Below are 7,808 nucleotides of genomic sequence, written 5' to 3'. Positions count from 1 at the left end.
AGATTGAAATCCACCAGACCTTAGTTGGCCTTTTGGGGTCTGACTGTGTTTGCATCTGGGTGGTAGAAGTTATCTGAGTCAGATTGAGAAAATGAGTCAGTCCTGACAGACTGGGAGGTGTATCCGAGACGGTTTTGGTGGGTATGCTCCGTATTCGTTCATTCGTGGGTTAACCCGATGCAGCGTGGAGAAAGATCTTCTTGCCAAGTGTTGATTGCCGCTTCTCATGATCTAATGGTGTCTCATTACTTGTACTAGGCCAAATAATGATGCTAGTAGGCTTGAATATACACATCAAGTTGCAAGACCAATCTTTAATGTTGTGAATCTGGTTGCCCCCAAATATTTTGACGGTTGAGATTGTGCAACTTTTACTCTTCTTTGCCCGAATAAAACCGCTGAGAGAGTAAAAATTTTCAGTTTCTCAGACATTCTCCTTGTAGAAGATACAGTTGTTACTGAAAATTCCCCCTGTCTAAAGAGTTTTCCGTAAGAGAGTTTTCTTTGAGAGTTCAAGTTATGGAAAAAGTTCAGAGTTCCCAAGAGCGTGTACAAGGTGAACCACAGAAGAATGCCCGAGTCGGAGAATCCGTGGAACAGGTTAGTTTTTCTGCTTCAAATTAGTGTTGAGTGAGATTTGATATTTAAAGTATGTGATCAATTTGGGGATGATTGGATATTTGACAATTGAAATTTGTAGGTTGCTACTGCAATTGTATGTGAAGGTTTTTATGGGTATAATGAGAATCAATTGCACTCTTTTTCTGGTGCAATGCATGAAAGAGCAGGTTTTGGGGTTGAAAGAGCAAGCACTGGAGGTGGAAGAGGATGTGCTGAGGGAATGGTTATGCATGCATCCACTAGAGTTGGGAGACCACCACAGAGGCTTGATCAAGGCCGAATTGATAATGGGGAGCTTGTGGGTGTAAAGGATGTGTGGGTTTTGTTTGTTGTTCATCCCACACAGGGCCGACGAGTGGTAAGGGAGGGGATTGTACTGGTGGATGATAAGAGAATCGTATGTGGTGGAACTCGGCAGGGATTCTTTGCATCCCCACTCCCTGACAAAACCAAGGAGAAAATTCGAGTTAATGCTACTCGTCCTCCTACTCCTGGAAAGATATTTTTCCCAAATTTGTTTATGCTTGCACCCACTCTTAGGCAGATGGCTCAGGATGTGGTCGAAATCTCCCAGACTGGAATTGGCGAAGTTACATATCCACTTGAAGTTCCTAGAGATGAGGCTTTGATCCCTGGTGTTGATTCTAGGTTTGTGGGACAGATATACAGGTCTGCAAAAGCCAGTGCAATGCGAGGAGAAGAACCTCAACTCCCTGAAATGCCAGCTGAAGATACATTGCCACCAGGAGCTGATGCAATGGTTGTAGCACATGTGTACAGAAATGTAATAGCTCGAGCTATAAGGGATGCTGCTAGTGCAACTGGAGGAGGAATCTATCCAGGTAGTTTCCAAAGTGCTGCATATAGTGTAATTAGTAGTAACAAATAGACAGTAATTTTCATTTTTTGTTTGAGACCAAGCTTCAAGAGTGGGAACCAAAGCAAGAATGGGTTTTTGAATATGTGTAACTGTGGTTAATTCAGAATGCATGTTAATACTTTTAATGCATGAGATCAAAGTTCAGTGCAAATAATCTATATGAGTAGAATTGTAACAGTCTGAGTAGTTTCCCCATAATGACAATGTCTGGTAGATAACAAGGTTCAAATTATAATCATGGCTAGAAGTAATAGCAGGACTAGCAAACCTTGAGGAAAGTAAGTACAAGAAAATGAGCGAAATGGAAATCAGATGACTAGGGTAGAAGAGATACATGCTTGTAGGCCTAAAGGAGATTAGGGTTAAAGTCTTACCTTCAGGCAAAGAAGCTAAATTAGAGACAAGAAACATACCAGAATCCAAGCTAGCAGGTTTCCAGCAGATTTTGAAAGCAACATAGAAAGTTGGGTACCTTATCAGTTGAAATTGAGAGAAATAGTCTAGAATTGAATCTGCACTTTTGCTTAAGATGCTTAGTTTGAGGTTTTTATTTGGTATTTTGTGGTAACTTAGAATGTAGAAGAACTTATTCAGATCAACAACATTACAGGGAAAAAGTTTAGGATGGGAACATAACTCAGATAGAAAGAGAATCCCAGAGGAGGGGAATTTTTTTTAATTGAATGGAAAATTGTGGTGATGTTTCCATTTGCAGAACAAGATAATCCAGGTAAGATGTTATGGATTGGGGTATTACTTTCTGAGAGTGTGATTTGTGTTATATGGGTGAATTTTGTGATCTTAGTGAGATGAGAGAGTCTTGAAATTTGTATGTTTTGAATGATTCATGTGATTTGAGTAATGTAATTGCAGGTGCAGTCGTGATTCCTGTGAGTAGTATTCATGAATGGGTATTGAAATTGAAAGTATAAATCATAAATCAGATAATGGATGAGTTAAACGGTGAGAATCAGATTGTCGGCGGCCAAAAGTAGCCGTTGCGAGAGACGTTGGGAGAAAACGACAGAAAAGAAACGGCCAGAACTAGTAGATAGAGGGAAGAGGTAAGAAATCAGGTGAAAAGAAGAGAGGAGAGAGGGGAGAGCTCCATAATTTTCCGTCACTTCTAAAGTAGAATTGATTCCTTACTAAGTGTGTTCCATAACTGTTTGGTAGTTTATTGTAAGATCAGAATATAGGATGTATTTGTAATAGTTTAGGGTATGGAATTAATATGTTTGTTTAAGAGAAATTCTCTCGCAGAGTTTGATTACACTCTAAGTGATCACCGGAGGTATAGTGTTTCCCCTCGAAGAAAGCATATCTTGTTTCGTAAGAACGTAACAATTGGTATCAGAGCGAGGTTTAGTGTTTTCTTCTATATATTCTGTCAAACGAAAAACCAACAAAAACAAAGGATATGTTCATGCTAGATTTTCTCCTGGTTTTACAATACTTCTTTTTGTAACTTTGATTTTTACGTGAAACTGTACGTTCTATTAGATTCAAAGTCAGGTTGAGTTCGTAAAAAAAAAAGGGGGGGAAGGAAAATGGTGCGTCAACATGGTTGTGTGGATTATACTCTTCTTGAAATTCAAAAATTGTGCATCGAGATGAAGAAAGAACTTCATGATATGACAGAATCAAGAAAAGCTTGGCGTTCTTATCATCATTCAATGGTTGAATTCAGAGCACGGGGATGTTGTTATCTGACCGATTTCTTTAATATCTTTGAAGAAAAAATAGAGATGACACGTACTAGGTCTGAAAATATTGAATATGATATTGATGATTTCTTTCCAATATTTGATGAAGATGTTGAACCAGAAGAAGAATCAGTCAATCAAGAAGAACACCGGAAAAAAGAGGACCAGATTAGTGAAGCAAAAACGATGGGATCAACCTCATTTGATCGATACATACTTCCAGTAGATGGTGCAGTACTTAGACCAATCAATGGTCTCCATTTTATTCCAAATCTTTCAATTTTTATTGAAGTAATCAAGTCTAAAAAGAAATATGCAGTATACTTGTACAACCTTGAGGACAAGGTTGATTTTTACGAGGGAAGGAATGTTATGTATCTCACGTGGTTGTATGTATTTTCGTATTAGCGTACGGTTGTTATTTAGGAATTATCATGGAAGACAGTAATTCTAACTGTTTGGTAGTTTATTGTAAGATCAGAATATAAGATGTATTTGTAATGGTTTAGGGTATGAAATGAATATGTTTGTTTAAGAGAAATTCTCTCGCAGAGTTTGATTACACTCTAAATGATCACCAGAGGTTTAGTGTTTTCCCTCGAAGAAAGCATATCTTGTTTCGTAAGAACGTAACATGGACATATCTTCTTTCCCACTGTTTTGTACACTAATATCACTGCAAGCTCTATCAACGATCCCTCCATTTACTAGTTCAGCCAATCCCTTCTTCGGCAGGTACAATATCGTTTTTTTCTATGATGGTTGTGGATGATTGACCAGTGCCTTGATTTGGCTCAGTGGACCTTGTTTTAGGAATTTCACGAGCCGAGGGTCTTTGACTGAATATTCTTATCCAGTTTAGTTTTGTGGGACTTCAATTCTCCCTGTGTACACATATATCTCACCATCAGACACGTGTATATAAAGAGGCACGTGGAAAGCATGCAGGCCAAAAACATCGAAACATGATGGGTCACGAAACACCAAATAAACCCCGAGGAGTTACTTTATCTCATCCCCAAAAGAGAAGCCGAGATCAACGGTGGAGAGAAAGTTAGCTGACATGGACTGACAGGGGCAGAAGACACTTGTCTGACACGAGCAGACCCCTCAACTACCCACATTAAACACTCCGAGCAGTGTACGTGTCGACCAACCTGTGGAACGAGCGAGGATGCCTCTGCGGGATCAAGGGGGAAACGCAGACCTCCGCGCGATGGATGCAAGGACACAAGAAGATAAGGTTCCAACGGTCTTCAGAGATGGGACCCACGTTCTAACCTTATAAATACCCAATCTCCACCAAGAGGAAAGGGGGGAGGGACATCAGGAAGGGAAGGAAAGAGAGAGAGAGAGAAATAGCAAAGGTAGGTTAATCCCTGAGAGGAGAGAAACATGTAAACCCCAAGAATCATTCAACTGTTTGTGTAACCGTGAAGAGCATAGTAGAACAACAAATCCCGTGGATGTAGGCCTTAGTGCTGAACCACGTAAACCTTGGTTTTATTTACATTTCCGCGCTTTACATTCGTTTAGCTCCACACGTGTTTGCTTATGTGTTTTGTTTTCCTTAATACTTATACCCCATGCACAAACGCCACGCCGGGAGTGTTTGGAGGAGGCCATGATAAACCCGAAGGTTTTGAGCCAATGAATCAACACCAGGGTACCTTCATCATAGTCTCCTTAGATGTTAAAGATTGATTGTGAGCGTTCGGACACGCACGTGGTTCGTGCGCTCACAATTTGGCGCTAGAAACAGGGACTTCGTCCCGGTAAAAGATTTATCTTGTCCTGTGATTTCATTTTAATTTGGCATATGATTGCTCTGATTTTATCAGCTCGAACCGTATAGATCACTCGTCAACTGTATTATGTTCAAAAACCCATCGGTTTTACAATTTTCGTAGTTTTTATACTAAGGATCGCTTTTAATAACCTGTAGTTTATAGCCTGCGGGTATTAATTCCCTCTTGAAAAATTGTATTTCGCCAACTAACCCGCTTCACGCGGATATTCCCGTTTCTGTTGTTTGAAATAACTTATGCAGAGAGAACGTGTCGTGAGTAAAGAAGGCAAGTTTACGCGAGATTTCAGTATCAACAAAAGGGCACGTGATGGAAAAGACGCAGGAAGCAGGAAAATCCAAAGCTTTGTCAAAAGAAACGCCCAGGACAACCCCGATCATCACCCGAAACAAGCAGAAAGGAGATAAAGCTAAAGTGACCAATCGAAGGCAAGATACTGCAGAAATCACTTCACCCATGAACGCTAATTCAGTTGCAGCGGCGGCCCTCAGAGCAGCAACGATAAAATACGGGGAGGCTGCGGTAGTTCCGAAGGTTGCGGAGGCTAGCAATACCTTCGCCATGAGTCAACTTAACCAACCAAGAGAAAGGGTGGATGAATCCCGAACATTCCAACCCACGCACCTGCTAACCTTTGGAATGCCGCTAACAAATAATCAGAATCAAACCATACCGGCTGCTCTGGCACCGCAGAGGGGCGCTCACTCCAATTTGGAAACACCAGCAACCGAAGCTGAGCCCCTGCCACCTTTAGTACAGACCATGGAGGAGGGCGGTACCACGGCTGTAGCGGCACGCGCTGGGACTCCCAATCAGGCGTCCAACCAATCACACCGACTAATGGCTGAGCTTGAGGAACTGAGGAAGAACCAGCAGGTTTACGCAGAAGCTGTAGCTCTGTTGGCCAGAGAAAATCAAGATTTAAAGGAGCGGATTGCTTTAAGCATGAAGACCAGCCAACAACTTGATGAAGCAAGCTCCAAAGCACCAGAGCCAAACCAAGACTGTAGAGTCGTCCTAGCGGCTAATGAAGACGTGACAAGGAGACGTAGCGTATCCGACCCGGATTATGACGATGGAGAGTCAGACGGTGATGAGCGGAAGAATTTAGAGCACCAACGCGCAATGGAGGAACTACGAGATGAGATGATGGCAGAGATCAGGCAATTAAAAAATAAACAAGGTGTGGGAAGGTTAGAGAAGGTCATGAGAGAAGCTAACTCCACGCCCCTAACGCATCGCTTGGCCAACACTCCTATTCCACTGAAATGCCCTGTCCCGACGTTCGAATGCTATGATGGATCCAGCGACCCTGCTGCACATATTCGGTACTACAACCGTGTCTTAGCTAGATGGGGTCAGAACGACGCCGTACTCTGTAGATACTTCCCGTCAAGCTTGAAGGGATCGGCGTTATCATGGTTTGATAATCTGCCACCAAACTCCATCCACTCATATGACCAACTCGCAGAGAAATTCTTAAGAACATACATGTACAACAAGACTGTAAACACCGGGATGGATAAGCTCTTTTCACTAGCAATTGGCTACAAGGAAACCACGAGGGAATACACAAATAGATGGCATAAGATCTGGCAAGCCATAGGGAGCGTGGACCCAGTGGTAAGCATCAACTGCTATAAATGGGGCTTAGACCGAATGAGTCCCCTATTTGTTGAAATTCACGGGAGCGTGCCCAAGACAGAAGGAGATCTCCGAATAATTATCGAGAAGCACGCTCGACTTGAAGAAATTCAACGGGAAAACCCAAGGGCATATCCGCAGAGGTCTCACCGCACCAATTCAGCGGAACAAACCAATGGGGCCAAAAGGGGTTGCTCAGATGAGAGATCTCACGAAGATAGGAAGGAGCGAAGGGATGAACGAACTACAGGCGACCGAAAATTCGAAGATCAAGTTTACACGAAACTCAACGCTAGCTATGCTCGTATCCTACGAGAAATCAAAGGGAGGGAAAACTTAGAGTGGCCATGGTCTAAGGGAAAACAGCCCCTGAGATCCGAGAAGTCTAAAGATTACTGTGAGTATCACTGTTTCAACGGACACCAGACCGAAAAATGCAAGAACCTTAAAATAATGATCCAGAAATTAATTGATGCGGGAGAGCTCAAACATTACATACGAAAGGAGGTTACCGAGGACAGATCCAAACGAACTAAACCAGTCCAACTTCCGGAAGAAAACCGAACAATCAACACCATCTCGTGTTCCGAAGCCACATGACCCTCACTCACAGCGCAGATTGGAAAAAGGTTACGGAAGCAATTCGAAGACCGCTGCGAGTTATATAAGGTCGATGGGATAGCAGTGGACGAACACGAAGAATGGATGGAATCTCCTGTCATCTTCGATGCCGAGGATATCGAAGAAGATAGGGAAGACCATAATGATCCCTTGGTCCTAACATTACCAGTAGCTGGATGTAACCTCAAAAAGATCCTCATAGACGGGGGAAGCTCTGTAAATGTCCTATTCTATGATGCATTCAAACGAATGAAGCTCCAGGATGAACAGTTGATGACCTCTTATCACACCATCTACGGATTCAATGGAGCAGCCACGAAGCCCTTGGGAGACATCATGTTACAGGTCAACGCAGGGCCCATGAAACTGGATACCCGATTCAGTGTGGTGGACACCCCTTCCCCCTACAACGCCATTATTGGACGACAATGGGTACACAAGCTCAAAGGAGTTGCGGCAACATACCACCAATACCTCAGATTTCCAACACCTGAGGGAATAATGGAGATCAAGGGAGATCGAATCGCT

This window comes from Papaver somniferum, chromosome 7, assembly GCF_003573695.1.
Source record: "Papaver somniferum cultivar HN1 chromosome 7, ASM357369v1, whole genome shotgun sequence".
Taxonomy (NCBI): domain Eukaryota; kingdom Viridiplantae; phylum Streptophyta; class Magnoliopsida; order Ranunculales; family Papaveraceae; genus Papaver; species Papaver somniferum.
The sequence above is the reverse complement of the archived record's forward strand: the minus strand, read 5'-3'. Positions refer to the sequence as shown.